We start from the raw sequence: 17,962 nt of genomic DNA, 5'->3' as shown, positions 1-17,962 counted from the left end.
TTGCTGGGTCGTAGGGAAGCTCCATGTTTAGCAGTTTGAGGAACCTCCAAACAGTTTTCCATAGTGGTTGTACTAGTTTGCACTCCCACCAGCAGTGCAGGAGAGTTACTTTTTCTCCTCATTGTAATTCTTAATGGGGCTTATGAAGGGTCCCTTTGAGGGCCAGGAAAGGGAAGTTGCTGAACATTGGAGCAGCGAAATGTAATTCAGTGAAGGGGAGGGCTGACATCTGCAGGGCTATTGGCAGATTCTGGATGAGGGGTCTAAACATCTCAAGGCCACAGAATTTTGCTGTTTGAATTTTTGATAGGACTCCCAGTCATGTATTTTTAAAAGCACTTCTACTCCAATGCCACTAATGTACAATATCATCAATTTTCAATGTACTATTCAAGGGATTTTGACAAATGTTTCAGTTGTGCAATCTCCACCATCATGAAGACAAAACTTTTCTGTCACACCAGTTTCCTTGTGTCTCTTTCCAGCTGGTCCCTTCTGCCCACCCTCAGTCACAGGAAACCACTGCTCTACTTTCTAGGGTCTCAGCAGCTCCCTGAGCACATTCCTCACCCTACCCGCCAGTTCTACCTCTGCCTCCCTGAATTCTGACATATTCTCAAAGCACTAGGTCTGCTGGGCCTGGTTGGGTCCCTCTCCCTGAGCCATGACTTGGAAGTTCCTCCAGGCAGGCCGTCCAGAGCCAGAGGCCTCACATGGTGGTTTGTCCTCTCCCAGGAATCAGAGTCCTGCATCTCGGGGCCCAATATCTGTAAGCATTATTTGGCTTCTTTTCTTTGGTCTCTGGTGGTGAGGCTAGGAGGGCAGTTTCTGTAGCAGTTGACCTTCACCAGCAGGGTGGACGTGCTCTCCTCCTGTTTGCCTGATGAGACTCCTGAAGAAAGCATTCAGAGACATTCTGGCTGGTGGGCATTGCCTCAAGGGATTTGCATAGTTCCAGTTGAAATGAAACGGGCGTATTTCCAGTTTGGAACCCATGCTTCTTTGAGGCATGAAGAATGTACAGACATCTTGTAATGATGATAATTCTTTTAATTTATTTGTGTATACAAGAACTGGGGTACAAACCAAAGGTGGGAGGTGGTGAGACGATTCATCAGAGACAGAGTGGGAAACAGAACAGGCAGATCTACTGAGGGAAGCAGGAGGCGGGACAGGAGAGGTCTGCCGCGCCATGGGGATCACCTCCCTGGCGGGGGATCAAACTCATGTTGTAGTGGCTGTGGGTAGCTTCACAGTGCTGAGACTTAACACTTGCATCATCAGGAAGGCCCAATGATAACTGGTTTTAAAATCACCTCAAATTCAGCCACTGTTACTGGCTGTTATACAGGATTGCCTTCCTGCTCGGTTCAGGACCCAGTAGGCTGCCATGTGGCATTAACCAGCTGTGTCTCTTTAGTCACCTTCAATCTGGAGCAGACCCATAGTCTTTGCTGCTCACTCATGTCCTTGACAGTTTTAAAGGTTACAGCCTTTCATTCTGGGACAGGTACTTCTCCTGAGTCAATCCAATGTCAGTCCATTGCACCACTATCGATTAATTTATTTAAAAGCTATTTTACTGGTTTATAGTACTTTACATGCTTCAGGAGTACAGCTTCACAGTTCAATAAATGTATATTATGGGGGCCCCCAGTGGTGCTAGGGGTTCAGTAAGTCTCAGCACTATGAAGCTATCCACAGCCACTGCAGCAAAATTTCGATCCCCAGCCAGGGAGCTGACCCACAGGCCTGGCAGACCTCTCCTGACCCACCCACTGCTGCCCTCAGCAGTGTATGTCAGCACATCTGCCTGTTGCGCTTCCTGCTCTGTCTCTGATGAATCCTTTCCCGGCCTCCCACACCTCTGACCTGACCCCAGTTCTTGTATGCATAAATAAATAAATCTTTAGAAAAATAAATGTATATACTGTACCACCCAAGAAAATTCTAGTACCATTCACCACTATCAAATTTACCCTTTCTACCTACTGCCCTTCCTCTTCTCTGCTGAACACCATTTTGTTGTCAGAAGCTAAGATTTAATTTTAATTACCTGTTGTGTCCTGCTGACTTTCTCCACTATAAAATTTCCATTTCCCTTTTAGTAAGTTATGGAAGCTTCCATTTCCCTTTTAAGTAACATACACTGAGGTTACAGCAGTTTTTGAGGAAGTAAAACATTTATGATTTAGCTTTGCCCTAAGGTATAATAATATCTCATAAAACAATAGTTATCATCAAATGAGCATTTATTGTGTGCCAGGCACTATGCTAAGCACTTTACATATCTTAATTTAACCTCAAATGCTGTGACTTGGATACCATTATTATTCCCTTTTATAGATGAGGAAACAGTCATATTATGGTGATAATTTTGGTGCAAAACACAATAGATGCCCTCTATCTAATCATTCTTAAAATTTCACACAGCTAAAACAAACAAACAAACCCACCAAAGAACATACAAGCCAAAAAACCTGCAAAAGACATTAATCAAAGAAGAGGTCAGAGTCACCAGATAAAAGTGGCTTGGGTTCCTCCCCTGCAGCTCCAATGATTCTTGTGAAAAATCAAATTTTTGATGTAGATAGTAAACCTGAAAATCTGCAACCATTTTAAATGGGGTCAAGGCAACTTATTTAAAACCACCAACACTGTCAAAAATAAATTCCACTAAACCTCATTATTTCTAACCATGTGAGGTCAAGTTATGAAAGGAAAATGAAAAGTAATGACTAAAAATGTCAACCCAGCCAAAGTCGTCTGGAAATCGGCCAGTGCAGGGACCAAACCCAAAGAGACCTAGAATGAGATCTTGCAGTAGGAAAAAGAAAACCACCACAGGCATTATTAAAATATGAGAATTGATGGAGCAATTTTGATGCTGGTTAAAAATTATGAGACTAAAATATTTTCAAATACCCTTGAGAAAGAGACCATAATTTTTCTCATGTATTAATTATAAATTAAGCACTGTCTATCAGTCTTTGTTTCAATTCTTAATGAGTATTTTTATCTGAGTTCATTTTTATTAAATCTCCCTTGGGAGAAGAATGGTGGATTTACAGATATTTTACTAGGGCCTATTTATTATGGGCCATTTGCTACGGTCATAAATTTTGCAGCTGAATGACAATGAGTGAGGAGTCAGTAGAGCAAGAAGTGGATTAGAATTGAGAAACAGGGTGACATGAAAGGTGGTCTGGAACAGAAAACAAACAACTTTTCCATTTCGATACAGTTCAAAATGACCTGGTAAAAGTAGCACATTAAAATATTCTTTGAATTGAAATCATAACACCAAAATGGACGGTGTCACCAACACACCTTACACAACCCTCACCTGGTTCAGAGGATTTGCGGGGTTTACAGGTGCAACACATTTTTGGCTCTCTCTGAAGACCCTGAAGCCCTGGATTGGAACCTGGCTTGTAGGGCCAGCATGCTGAACCAGCTCACGGGGCTGGTGAGGGAGCCTGGCTGCCGCCTGGCATCCAGAGCACCCTGAAGTTTGGGGGCAATTGTCTTAGTGATGAAAACTACTTAGGCAATTATGACATTGCATGAGTGTGAGGATAAATGAAGACGTGTGTTATAAATGAAGATTAAAAAAAACCTTGAGGGCCCTCCCTGGTGGTGCAATGGGTTAGGACATAGCACTGCAAGCTGGCTGCAGCCTCTTCAGTGGGAGTTTGATCCCCTGCCCCGGAGGTGACCCACATGGGGCGGCAGACCTCTCCTAACCCGCCCGCTGCTCCCCTCAGCAGTGTACTCCATCCATCTGCCTATTCTGCTCCCCACTCTGTCTCCGGTGAGTCCTCCCACTGCCCCTGCACCTCTGGCTTGTATCCCAGTTCTATATGAATAATAAATAAATCTTAAAAAAAAAAAACCAAACAACCTTGAATGAAATCTTCAAATGGCAATTAATTTGTGTGGTGAGGGGGAGTGAGTACAGAAAATACCAGTGTCTTGCCAGGGATTTGATTCCAGAAGGGACAAGCCTATATTCATTATTTTGTTCATTATTTTGGTGGTTCATAAATGTGAGTGTGACAGAGTAGCTGATTTCCGTTCTATATAATAGAAACCTGGAATTTTTCTGAGCATATGCCTGTCCAGAAGAAAGACTACATTTCCCAGACTTCCCTGAAACTAATGCTGGTTGTGTGATGACATTCTGTCCAATGATGTGTACACCTTGGAAGTTGTACTCTTAAAGGGGACACTCCTTGTCCCCTCTCGCTGGTTGGCATATGGACCCATAGTGAGACACCCAGGACCAAGTGGACAAGGAACCCTGGGTTGGCAGAGCACCAAGGAAGAGGAGACCAGGTCCCTGTCAACTCCACAGCCAGAGCTGCCACACCAGCCCAGACTTTCACACTCAAGAGATATGAACTCTGTTTTGTTGAAACCACTGTGAATCTGGTTTTCTGATGCATGTATATGGACCTATAGCTTCACTAATACTCTGACTCAAAGCTCCATTGTAATTGTTTTCCTGCTCATGTCCACCAGCAGGCTGTAAGCTCCTTATAATGCTCTCTCCTCATCTTTCTCTCCAACCCCTCCTGGAAGCCCTAGAACTACCCTACCCTGGGTCCTGGCACAGAAAATGTGCTCATGAATGTTGATTGAATGAATGAATGAATGTGCTGTGATGCAAACCATCTGTGATGGGTGTATCAGAGGAGTACTGCCCCCCAATTGGAATTATGTATATTTGTATTTAGCTGTTTCTAATACAAAACCCAAATAATGGTGGCTTCATCAAATAGTGATTCATTTTCTTCACAGGAAAGGACTCGGGATAGGTAGTTTCTGAATTGGGTTTGGTGGTACAATGGTGTCAGGTCTAAGCTTCTGCCAACCACTTAGCCTGTCCTCATGGTCACAACATGGTAGCTGAACTCCAGCTATCAAGTCTGTGTTCCAGGGAGGAGGACAGTTGAAATGGTGAAAGGGAAAGTCAGCCAAACCTATCCTCCCACCCCAGCTACAGACTTAGGCTACTTCTGATTTTTGCAGGCCGCAGGACAAGAGATCAAAGGGGGACCCAACTACCGTTCATATAGATATTTAAAAGCTGTAAATTCAAGCCAACAGACTATTAAGTAACATATATTTACCTCCCTGCCTTGAAAAATATATCTTCAAAATGACAAAATCAAGAATATATGTCAAGCAATAATCTTTATAGGACTCAAAATCAACTCAACAAAGACAATTAAATTTAATTATGACTGAATGTATCTGTGTATTCTGTTGATGAGCTGGCAACTTCAATGAATAATAAAATCAAGCTATACATAATTCATAAGTTATTATATATTTATTCCATAACTTTATTTTTGTTGCTTTCATCTCAGTAAAATTCAATAATTATGTGATCATCAAGATTTCCACAAATTTGTATTCTATTGACAGCGATGATTTAACGCAGGCGTTGGCTAACTATGGCCTATAAGCAGATTGCCTGCTTTTGTAAATAAAGTTTTATTAGCACATAATTTAATGATATCATCCTTGTTGTTTTCACCTTACAGAGTCAGGGTTCAGTAATTGTGTCTTTGGCTGTGAGTAGTCTCTACTACACTGCCTTTCCTCGGCACTTCTCTTTGACCTTGATCTTCTCTCCTAGCCTCTTTTTCCTTCCCCATATGAGTCCTCTCTTGCCTGCACTTGTGTTGAGAGCCTCCATCTCTCAAAGCTTCTTGGACCATGGGGGGCTGCTCTGTCTGTAATAGAATATTAATGCAAGAGGAGAGGGCTCATTTGTAATTAATCAAACAGTAGTGAGACCAGACCAGGGAGCTTGCATTGATTCCTAACACATCAAACAAAATGGCGCCCAGCAGCCAGCAACCACATTCTTGCCAAATTGGATTAGCGAACCAAATGTCTGTTCTAATGCCTGCGAGATGGACGAGGCACTTATTAAATGGTCCACAGGCAGGGATGTTTTGAGCACTTAATCAGCCCTTCATTTCCCTCCTCCAGGGAACAGGGAAGACTCTGTGCCACCCATGGTGAGAAATTACCAATCCCTGCAGGATCTCACTGCCTTTTCCACTGCAGAAAGCCCATGAATTATAATGAGAGCCCCAGGACTTTGTAAGGGTACCTGGTCACAGGGTGGTGGCAGCTGTGTGGGTCTGGGAGCAGGAGGCCTGCCTTCTCCATCTGCTCACTGGGGCCAACTCCTTTCCTGCTCTGGCTTCAAAGCTCCCTCCCTTCAAGGCCTCACTCAGCTTACAGCAACCCACTGAGGATGCTTATAGGAAGCAGCAGGCAATGTGGCGTGTGTAGCCAGTGCCTTTCCCGGGGGGAGGACTTGCTCCATGATGGGGGTGACCTCAGATTTTCTCTTGGTGGTTTTTTATTCACCCTCTGTCTCCTATATCCTGGGTGCAATTCCCATCGATCCTCTCATCACCTCCCCTTCCTGTTTCCTAACTTGAGGGATTTTAAATTTTAGAGTCAGAGAGTCCCAAGAGGCCATTGGGGGCCCCCTCTGTGGGAGTCCTAGGAGCGCCCCTCTTTATTACCTGGGAAGAGCTCTCCCAGGATTGCTTTTGGTGGGAGAGTCCCTCTCTCTTGCTCCCCTTGTCTTGCCCCAGAATGCCATCCTTGACGAAATTCACTTTTCCCATCAAGGGAGGAAGAAGGGTGGGGATTGGGGTCCCAAGTCAGACTCTGTATCAGTGCTCATTACTGCCAGGCCCTTCTTGTACAACTTGAGAAATGAGATCCAGATACAGGAAGGGCTTTATCCACGATCCCGGGTGACTTTGCTGCAGAGCCAGGACAGGCCTTCTCCAGGGCACTGTCGTCCCCCTGCCCCCAACTCCCAACTTAGCCCTGCCCACCTAAGCCATGGGTGGGGCCCCCATCAGGCCTGCATGCTGGTCTTGAATACCCCTCTCCATCGTGAGGCCACGGGTCCCTGCTTGGTGCCATACCTTTGCAGTATTCTCATGCACGGGAGAAAACCCTGGTTTCATCATCACAGGAGTGTTCCCGAAAATTCAAGCAAGCACCCTACTCCCTGGTAGCAGGGGGACACATGGGGGACCTACCAGGTTCCGGCAAAGATCTACCTTAACAGTCTTCCCCATAGCACTCCTCAATAAGACAACCAAATATGCACATGAAAGATCGAGTTCTCAGAAATAACTCAACGAAACTAGTCACCCAGCTTGGAGTTTGTAATCCTTCTGCGATCCATGGTGCAGAGGTGAACCCTGCTCTTATCACCACACTTCAGTAGCATGTTTCCTTCAAGCCGGCCAGCACATTTATTTCCAGGTCCTTTGTGCTGTTCCTGCTAACAAGGGGCCTTCTCGTGCTCCACAGAAGAGATGCTGCTTGGTTTCTGCAGTTGAGCTCTCTGATAGCACGGGGATGAGGAACACAACCGTGGAGAGGGGAGCCAGGCAGCTGCCCCTCCTTCCTCAGCAGAGAACCCATGGGAGGGATGAGTTATAGCTTCAGCAGGGGTGGAGGGTGGCCCTGCTCTCTGTCCTTCCTGGTAGGAGCTTGATTTCTTAACTGATTTATCTCTTGCCCTGGCCCTTTCCTCATCTTTCTGATTAATAGTTTAGTTGGGGGTTCTGGGAAATTTACATCCAGTTGTTACCATAGCAACCAGCTCGCTTGCACAGCATCCCACAGAAAATGCATTTTGGGTCTTCTGAAGCTGATATTTTTAAGGGTCTCAGCGTATATCAGGGAAGAATAGCAAGATGATGTTCAGCTCTGAGTAAGAATTATGAGCAGAGATGTGAAATGGCCTGGCCATGCTGTAAATTGGGAAGGAGGGTTTCAGAGCTTCCCTCTCCCCTTTTCTTTCTCCCTCTCAACTTTCTCTTGCAGGCCTCAGAAATTCAGTCTGGTAGGACTGATAGGACCAGTGTATGAAAGGTATGTGGAGGCTTGTTCCTTTTAGCCAAAGGAAGGATTTATAGTAACAACACCAGCTGATGATGCAGTTGACAACCTTGACAGGTAGTGAGCTCCCTGTCACTGGAGGTATGTGAACAGGACCTGTCAGAGGGACCTAGTGAGGGCTTCACAGAGGCTGGTTGAGAGCTGGTATGTGTGAAACCTCCTGGTCTCTTCCTGCCCTGGCTGGGAGAGTTGAGCTGAGCCTGTTTTCAAGACCAGTGCTTACCAGCCCTTGGCTAAGCCCAATGTCAGATTTGGGCATTTCAGCTTCTTGGGTGCTCCTGGGACCCTGTTGTGTTCTCACAAATGCCATGTCCAGCATCCGGCCTGGCCCATGGATGAATGAATGAGTTCTTTGGAGCTTTATGAAGTGTTCAGGCAAAATCTACTAACCATTTATGTGTTCTTTTATTATGATAATAAAAATCTACTTTTTAAAGCACAGTCAAACAACAACATGAAACTGGAAACAAATAAATGATGTTGCTCGTAAATCCCATTTCACAGTCTGGAGTAATTTCCTGAATTACAGTTAAGGCATAAAATAGTGTTTGTCTTCTGTACCCCTGTGGAAATGTGGAGAGGCTGTGTGATGTAGGCAGGCTCTTCTTGCACAAGTCTCTTATCCTCCCTGCACTTCTGTGCTTTTCTCTGTGAAACAGAAAAGAAAGAAAACCAGCAGGGACAACTAGCTGGGTTTTGCTCCAGCTGAATGACAGACTGACAGGCCGAGCCAGCGGACAGTACCATGTACAGAGGATTCAGAAGTTGTTTCTGGGCTCCACTGAAGAGTGTATGGCAATAGATGAGCAATGTCTGCCCTGGTTACGCCTCATGTATTTGCCATCCCTGGATTAGGTGGTTTTGGAGGGCCCTGGTGGCTCTGGGTGGCCAAGACTCAGTGCTTCTGGGTCTCCTCTGTCATTCCTCTGTCCTCACCCAACTTCCTTGGCCCTCGTGTACTCCTAAGCTTGTGAAACCTGAGGAAGCTGTGAGTCTGTTTTTTGTTTTTCTTTTTTAAATTTATTACATTTTCTGTCCTTGATAGTCTGCGTCAAAGAGCTCAGAGTTGTGTAGTGGTAGGAACGCATCCAGGTTGGTTTCCGCACAGATTAGTGGAGAAATGCTGAATTTAAATCTGAAGGAGCAAAGCCTGCAGCCTTTTTCGAAGAGTCACAGGTAGGAGACACTGAAGTCTTTGGAAAAGAGGACAGTGGATGAAAGACTGTAAGGAGTAGGTTGAATGAGTTGTGCAGGGATTTATTCTGGACACACGGCTATGCTCCAAGACTGAAAATCTCCCCAGAGAATGAGATCTGACCAAGCCTTCTTGGTAAAACATTTCCTACTATATCCCCCCATTTCCCTTCTGGCCTCAAATATCTCCACTCTCCCGGCCCACCCTGGCCTCCAAATGCACTAGACTCTGCACCCTTCCTATGTGTACTGGGTGCTTTCTTAACCCCATACCTTTGCCAGCACTGTTCCAGTCATCTGGATGGAGCAGACTCCAATTCAAGCTTCAAGATCCGTTCTAGAGTTATCTCTGAGATCCTTCCTGGCCCTCAGGATCCTATTGAGTCTTTCACCTCTCTCATTTTGACTGTGTCTAGATTGGCAGCGCTGTCTGGCTTGATAAATCCCACTTTGCCTGGCTCTAGAGAAGCCTGGCCACAGTGAGATGACGCATCCCAGAATACAACCTTGTGTGATGGAACACAAAGATGGCTTAATTCTTTGGTGGAAGTAGGAACTTCAGTTTCCATAAGAACATCCCATGGAGGCCATGTCTTAGCTGGTGCCTGAGGGTGGATAGAATGGATTCCTCTGGCTCCCGGGTGCTGGCTAGTGGCTAGGGGCTTGACTAGGAGTGCCCTGTGTCTGGGCTTGACCTCATGGAAGGCTTCCTATTTGATAGCTTCAAAGGAGGTTCTGTTACAGGGCAGGGAGAGGCGCACCCAAAACTCCCAAACCTACGTGCTCTAAATAGGTTATGTCATGTGCCACATCTAGACATATGCTAGTGGGTAAGACCTTTATAAGGAAAGGCATTTTAATATAATTAGTGTTTAGGGCCCTCCCTGGTGGTGCAGCGGGTTAGGACGCAACACTGCAAGCCTGCCACTTCAGTGTGGGTTCGATCCCTGGCCCTGGAGGTGACCCACATGGTGCAGCAGACCTCTCCTGACTCGCCTGCTACTCCCCTCAGCAGTGTATTTCATCAGTCAACCTGTTCTGCTCCCCACTCTGTCTCTGGTGAATCCTCTCACTGCCCCTGCACCTCTGGCCTGTACCCCAGTTCTGTGTGCATAAATAAATAAATCCTGAATAAAAAGATGTATATATACATATATATGTATATATACACACACTATATATATATATACACACTATACACACACACACACACACACACACAATTAGTGTGTAATACCAAAAAGGAGAAAGGAGAAAGCTGGGGAAGAATACTGTTTCCAAATCAAGCACCCTAAGTTACCCATGTCCTCTCAGATAAATGCCCAGCTAGACAGGGTTGGCCTAAAGCAGGACCTCTGAGGCCTGAAAGCCCGCCACAAGTCTAAAGCACCTTCTGGTAGCGCCCCATAGAAAAGGATCAGAAACAGCCAGACAGTTCTGGGAGGAAAAGAGTAAAATCAAAATCAAAATCTAATTCTAAATCAGGGCTGTCATTGTTAACCTCCCCATGGGTCTCTTACCCAACGTCTTTTAACCAGTCCAGGACCAAAAAGCACGTGTAGCTTTTTTACAAGTCCCTCTGTTCCATGTGTCTCTTTTAGGTCTCCTTTTTGTTTTCCTTCCTTTCCAGTCTCCTCTCCAGCTTCTTTTCCCTGCTCAGCTCCACCCTCCTTTAGGTGGGGTAGGGAACTTAGAACATCTTGTTTCCTGGACCACCGGACCACCCTGTTACAGTTCTGTGTCCCATTAGAGGTACATATACAGAGAAGAAAATATACAGTCATAGTTGTATATTTCTACACCACATCACTTATGTGCACTTCTAAAATAAATGCTGCAGTTGTCTTGCATTACCAATCACATCACAGTCCCATGAAGTGCCGAGTAATTGGTGGCAGTGATTAATTATATCATGCCAGTTTACTGCCAGCTATTTTGATGTAGAATATTCCTGCATCTGTTACCAATTACTGTGTAACAAATATTTTTTAAAGAGTGTGGCTTAAAATAATGCTTTGTTAACCTCAAGCTTCCGTAGGTTATTTGTTTAGGTTGGGCTCAGCCAGCAGGTTTTCTGGACTCAGTTGGGATTCCTCTTGCTTTTGTAGTAAACTGCAGGTGAGTGGCAGGTCTGTTTTGCTGATTTCAGCTGAGCTCTGTCGCGTGTTTGGGACTTGTGCTGGGACGACTGGGCTGCATCTCCAGTGTCTTGCTTGGACTTATTCCCATGGAAGGGACAATACTCTCAAGAGAGTGAGCAGCAGTGCAGGGTAAATGAAAATTGCTTGGGCTTTTTAGTCCCTGGCCTTTGTGGGTCTTGGCGGCCTTGAATGTAGGAGGCGCTTGGGAGTGTGAGCCAGGGGTATACATGCCTGATGGTGGACACCTGTAGGATGGTGTGGGTTGCAGAAGTGGGCACATCTGAGCCTGGAAGTTGAGCATACAAACTCCCAGGTTCTCCTGCCGGCCCTGTACCTGGTCTCACCACAAATGGTGTCGAAAGATCATTAAAAGCCTGCAGCACCCACTGAGGACTCCAGGTCTCTCCTTTACCCATCCATAGAGAACTTGCTTTGTGCCTTCCTGCCACTCTGGGCAGGATGCAAGGCCATTTGAGGCTCAGTCTTGGAGTTAGCCTAATGTCTCCTTGACCATGGTCTATTGGTCAAAGATAGTGACAGCTCCCCTCTCCCCCCCAAGTGGGGAAATAGACTCCATGTCTTCATGGGGACAGTTGCAAAGCAGCATAGATGAAGGATGGGAAGGGACATGTTTTTACGATCTACTATCATTCCTGCATTTTAAATAAACAAGCAAAAACTCCAGAGCCTTGAGTTGATTCTGTGTGTGCTCCAGTGAGCAAGTGGAGATAGTTCTGTTCTTTTCCACTGTCTGGTTCAAACTTATTTTTAGAACCAGTCTAATAAAATGAATTTCACACCTGGGTTATTCACCCACTAACAAACACTTTGTTCTTATCGATGCCTGGGACAAACATCTAGGCAGCCTGGATTTGTAGTTTCATTACCTTGAAGCACAATAATTGTTAATTACTTGCTTTATTTGGTTCTGTTGCGTTTGCCAATAGTCAATTACCTATGTTAGGTTTTCTTGTGATCAGTGGGGCTTATCCAATATTGCAGTTCAGCTCTGTTTTTGTCTCAGAGATGTCTTTTCCAAGAGAGTTAAAGAAAACTCTTGTTCACTAGTTTATTGAATATTAGCCTTTATCTGCTTATTTCAAAGGCTCCTTATTCACTGCTATAAGCACGAAAGTGTTCAGGCTAAGCTCTGAAAAATCAAACAAAGGACTAAAGATAAGCCTCCTCTTTGCCTGATCTAGCTAAATCCCGGTATGTAGAATAGGGGGAAGAGGGAGTTGTAGGGTCCTGGGGTGCTCATTTAGCTCATGCGGGCATCTCTGAAAGGCCTTATCCCCCTAATCCACCCTCCACGTTGCTGTGAGTGTTCGAAGGCAGAGATAGGATTGCAACTCTGTGCTGAGTGCCTCAACGGCCCCAATTCTTCAGTCCTCCCTCTACCTCTGCCCTTTGTCATATAAATTAGCAGATGCAGACCCTTGAATCTGGACTTCCTCTGGTCAACAGAAGATGGACATAACAATGTGCCAGCCTGAGCCCAGGCCTCATGACACCCTGAATGTCTCACTTTACACTCTCCCTCTGTTGTTCCCAAGAGCGAGACAGACTGAGGCTGGTGTGTCTCCGGAGGAAGATAAGACTATCTCAGCAAAACCCAGCCCAAACCAGCCAGTCCCTACCTGACACCAGATGTGTAAGTCAGAAACACTGACTGTTGTTTCAACCTACTGAGATCTGGGATGGTTTACTCCATAACAAACCTGAGCTGTCATTTTTATCTTCTAAAGGCCCAACTCTAGTTCCCCATAGCTTGAGGCATACAGTTCAAACAAAACCTTCCAGCATCTGGGCCCGGATCTTCTGTATATGATGTCTAGGCCTCCTTTTTCACTTTATATTTTGGCAGAGATCCCAAAGAACATCCCAGAATGTTCTTCAAACACTTCAGGCTGGTTCACATCTCTATGACTTTGCACCTGGTTTGCCCTTAGAATATGATTGTCTTCACCTCTCCTGTTCATCTGTCAAAACTCAGCTTCAGCTTGCCTCTTTGAAGAATCGTCACTGTACTCTTTCCATTCCCTGCAGTAAATCATCCCTACTTCGGAGAGGTCTGGACTCAAGTGTATGTCTTCTATGACCATTTCCATAGTAGGATATGGATGCCTTTTGTTTTTGCCCATCTTTGCCATCTGTTCAGTTGATTCACTTCAGAGCAAGGACAGCCTTACTTCGTCAAGATATTCTCAGTGCTTAGAGCAATGGCTGGCTCTGACAATGCTTGGTGACTACATGAGGTATCTTTAAGAGCACTCGTAGTTTAGGGATCTAGAAAAAGGTAGCAGTGGAGCTGGGCTTTGACCAATGCATAGGAGTTGGAGATTGGGCAAGGGGCCACCAGCTTAAGGAAAGGCGCAGGAAATAGGGGTGACCATGTTGCATGCTGGCTTATGTTTTCTTTTCTGGCCAGTGAATGGGCAGTGCCTAATGTGTTTCAAATGGGGGATTGACTACACGTAGGCAAGGATTTTCAAGGCTGAGAAACACAGCTCTGTTCTTTTTCATTTCACATTAAAGGCTAAAGGGATTAGAATTATTAAGACAGCACATTCAGAGAAGATGCATAAGTACATCTTCGAGAAATAGTCAGTGACTGCTATCCTGTTTCCCACTATGGCCTTTTAAAAGACCAAATAAAATTGTATTTCTAGATTTTGGTACTCATTGTCTTTTCACCAATTTCTTGTTGGGTGAGTTGACTTTGACAGAGCATTACCAGTCCTCAAGTCACTTAAGAAAATGTCAAGCTGGCTGAAAACAGACATTTCCTCGTTGGAGGAACTCATTCATTTTCTGTCTCCCTCCCACCCGGCCTGCCATTTATTTGCCTGCCCTGGAAGCATCCCGGGTCATCCAGGAGCCCCAGAAAGTGAGGGCTCAGACCAGGCACCTGCTCTGAGAGTGAGTGCTGGGATGAGGGGACATAAGTGAAGGGGCCTTCTCTGCTTGGCTGCTGGTCTGGTCAGTATCCTATGGCTGTCCTGTCACAGGGCCTCCCTGGACACCTGCACTGTGAAATTTAGACTGTTTTGGGGGAGCTGTTTACCGGGTGCTGAAGGGAGAGCTTTCTAAAGATCCCCCTCTGCTGGCTGAAACCGAGACCCAAATTGGACAGTGTCTATTTGTCTTAAACTCCTATTTTCCCCTAGTGCTCTTGGAAAATTTTCCTTTACATGATGCTCCAGATAGTTGAGGATTAACTGCAGTGAACCTGTAGAAAACACTGAATATAGAATTTGCTCAATGCACCATGATCACTTTTTACTTTTCTCACACACACACACACATACACACACACACACACGCACATGCACACACTCACTTTCATTTATACATTTTTACATCATTGTTCATTTCTGTATAATGTTTGAGTTCTCCTCTCAGGTGTTGTTCCCATAAAATTACCACCACCAAGACACCTGTGAGCCATCACCAGAGACTTTTGTGCCCTTCCCTCCTATTTTGAACCCTTTGACCTGCCCTCTTCCCTGATCAATGTATCCAATGTATAGTTTAACAATTTATAGTATTTTTCCTGATCCCTTGTGTTGTTTCCCTATATTCTTCCTATAATAATTTTTTCCCTTCTGACTTATTCACTGAGTATAATCCCTTTCCAGCTCCATCCATCTTGCTACGAATGGCATACATTTATTATTTTTGATGGCTGTGTAGTATTCCACAGTGGGGGTATACCACATCTTCTTGATCCAGTATCTATTTTTGGGTATTTAGGTTGTTTCCATATTTTAGCTATTATAAATTATGCTGTGATGAATGTAAGAGTGCAAATATTCTTTTGAATTAACGTGCTTGTGTCCTTTGGGTAGATTCCTAGGAGTGGAATTGCTATGGCTGAACCATTTGAGTAATTTGAGGGTCCTCACACGTCTCTCCATGGTGGGATAACTGCTCTTTATATGGTTGCTGTCATTGCCAGTACTATTCCTCATCCTCCCTTTCCTTCTTTTTGCCTGCCCACCCTGCCACATGGTTTCATGTCACTGTGACTTTGCACAGCCTCTTGCCTCTGTCTGGGGGACCTCAATATATTCTCCCACTTTGTGCCCATTTTGGGTGTAACTAGCTGAGTGGGGAGTGGTCATTTCTTGCCACCTTATATATAGGGGCTGACTCCACTGTGGGCTTGCTAAGTGCCTAGTGAACAAATGAATTCTTGCTCCTGTGGGTGTCGCCTGGGTGCTGAACCAAAATGGAACTGGGTTTATCCACTTCTACACCATGATGCCAGCGCCAGTCCAACACATAGTTTTAGGAAATTTGTTCATTTATCCAACAATGCTCCCTTTCTGAAAACTCTATTAAGTGTCAGGCACTGTTTCTGGTGCACTGTTTCTGGTGCTTCAAATAGGAGGATACCAAGAGAGACACAGGTCCCTGCCCTCCCCAAGCATGCTAGGGGTGGGGACAGGAGAAAGAAGAGTGGACACTTAGATAAAATGTCTTTTATCTGCTTGCTCCCCTGATTAAAGGAATTTTCTTTGGTTTTGAGGTTGTGTTTGTGAGTGTCCAACTTAAAAATTAGCCATTGTGAAGAGTACTCAGACAACTTAGGGGTGTCAAAGAGGTGTGAACCCCGACCTATAACTGAGTTCTCTGGGGCTGATCCTATCCACTGGCCAGAGTGTGTGATGGGCAGGAAAGGGACAGTGCTGTCCAGGGCAACCATGTTGTATAGAGTCTGATTCCCAGTGTCTCCAGGGCACATTTCAAATTGCAAGTGCTGATTTGCCAGTCGAGCTGTTTTTCACTTGGACAATTTTATATATTGTGCTCCAGGGTGAGTGGTAACAGGGATGTATTTACTTAATGATGTGGCCGGCTAGTAAATAAAATAATTGCCAAGTGTGACAAGCACTTTATAAAAGGGCCTGAGATCAAGTTGGGGGAAAGGTAGGGACCAGATTGTCAGGCCTTGAGGCCCTGGCTAGGGCTTTGGATTTTATGGAGAGTGCATTGGGGAGCTGAAGAAAGGTGGGGTCTGATTTACGTTTGGAGACTATCACTGCTGCTGCCATGTGGAGTAAATTTTATTTAATTGAATCAAATATTTCTGGAGCACATCCAAACAAATTGGCTTCTAATTCTTGAAACCATCACCTCCCTATTTCACTACCTCCTAATAGAACTTGGGACCCTAATTTTCCAAGGAGACAAACATTCAATTTCTAGTTTAGATTTGCATTAGAAAGAGACCTTAATTACTCTGATCTCTAACACCTCTGAGGAGCTGATTTGAGCTTTTCAGATGCGAAGAGTGTTAATTGGGGAAGGGCCCCAGCTGAGTGAAGCCCTCCCACCACCAAAGCAGCAGGGGTGGGGGCGGGGCCAAAAGCTGGGGAAGGGAGTTGGAGAAGGGGAAGCCTCACATTTGTCAAGTTCCCTGGGAATTTGCAGGGAGGAATGAAAGGAATCAACACAACAGTTCTGATTTTAGATCCTTTAAGTCTCTGCACCTATCCCTCAAGATCCAAGTCAGTCCTACTGTTTTTGGGAAGCACCCTCACCCCCTCTGCCATCCCAGAGTTTCTCCTACGACTTTGGGATCTTGGTGTCTTATTGGGCGCCTCTTGCTCTTGGTGGATAAAGAGCCTCCTTGTACAGCCCAAAGTGCGAGCCCAGGACATGTAGAATGAGAAAATTGGTAGTAAGGTGTCAGAAGTCATCACTCACATAGGACTTCCTGTGAACCTTTGCTGTTTAAGCTCAGAGTTAATCCTGTGCTTCAATTCCCACTAGAATAAATATCCTACATGCATCACCATTGATAATTATAGATTTATTTGTGGGATTATTTAACATCGGCTATTTCATGAAGACAAGAACTCCTATTTCATTCCCCCTGAGGTGCCTCACTCAGCACCTGGCATATAAAAAGCTCAGTAAGTATTTGAGGAATGAGTGTTTGCATTCCTCTGGGGATGGGGGTTCACTATCTCCTGAAGAAGCCTCACTCACCCCTTTGGCATCTTTTTTCTGTTCTTTCCTTATCAAGCTTCATTCCCTGTACTAGTACTGACTTCTGGATTCTCCACAGATAGCTTCCCCTTCCTCTCCTGAAGCAGAAGCATAACCTATCAAGGTCTCTTGAACTCCCTCTGTTGTTCATGTATAGTTCCTTCCTCACAATGCTTTAGCCTCCAGTCACCCCTGGTCACTCTGGACATAGTCCAGACTGTCTTGTTCCCTCTCACAGGAAAGACTTGATGTACATGCAAAGATGTACCACATTTTGGTAATTTCATTTCATGAGTGCAACCATTTTGATATGTTACCTCTTCCCTATTTAAATCAAGAGATCATGCAGCTAATGAGGTCTTGGTTAACCAAATGAGGTCTTTCCTCTTCTACAGGTATAAAAAAAATGTTGGTGGGTATATTGTTGTTCACTGACAATCTTTTTACAAATTTTGGGTATGTTTTACAATAAACATTTGGGTATGTTTTTGAAATGTTTTACAATAAAATACTGGAATGTGTAGTGAACTGAACATATCAAGGAAAAGGAGGAATTTTCAGATTTGTTAAAAGAACAAGCACTGGGCCCTCCCTGGTGGCGCATTGGGTTAAAGCACTGCACTGAGAAGCTAAAGCCACTTCCGCATGAGTTCGATCCCCGCCTGCCCCGG

Source organism: Condylura cristata, unplaced genomic scaffold (genome assembly GCF_000260355.1).
Source record: "Condylura cristata isolate star-nosed mole 26May11 unplaced genomic scaffold, ConCri1.0 scaffold00006, whole genome shotgun sequence".
NCBI lineage: Eukaryota > Metazoa > Chordata > Mammalia > Eulipotyphla > Talpidae > Condylura > Condylura cristata.
This window is presented reverse-complemented; position numbering follows the sequence as displayed.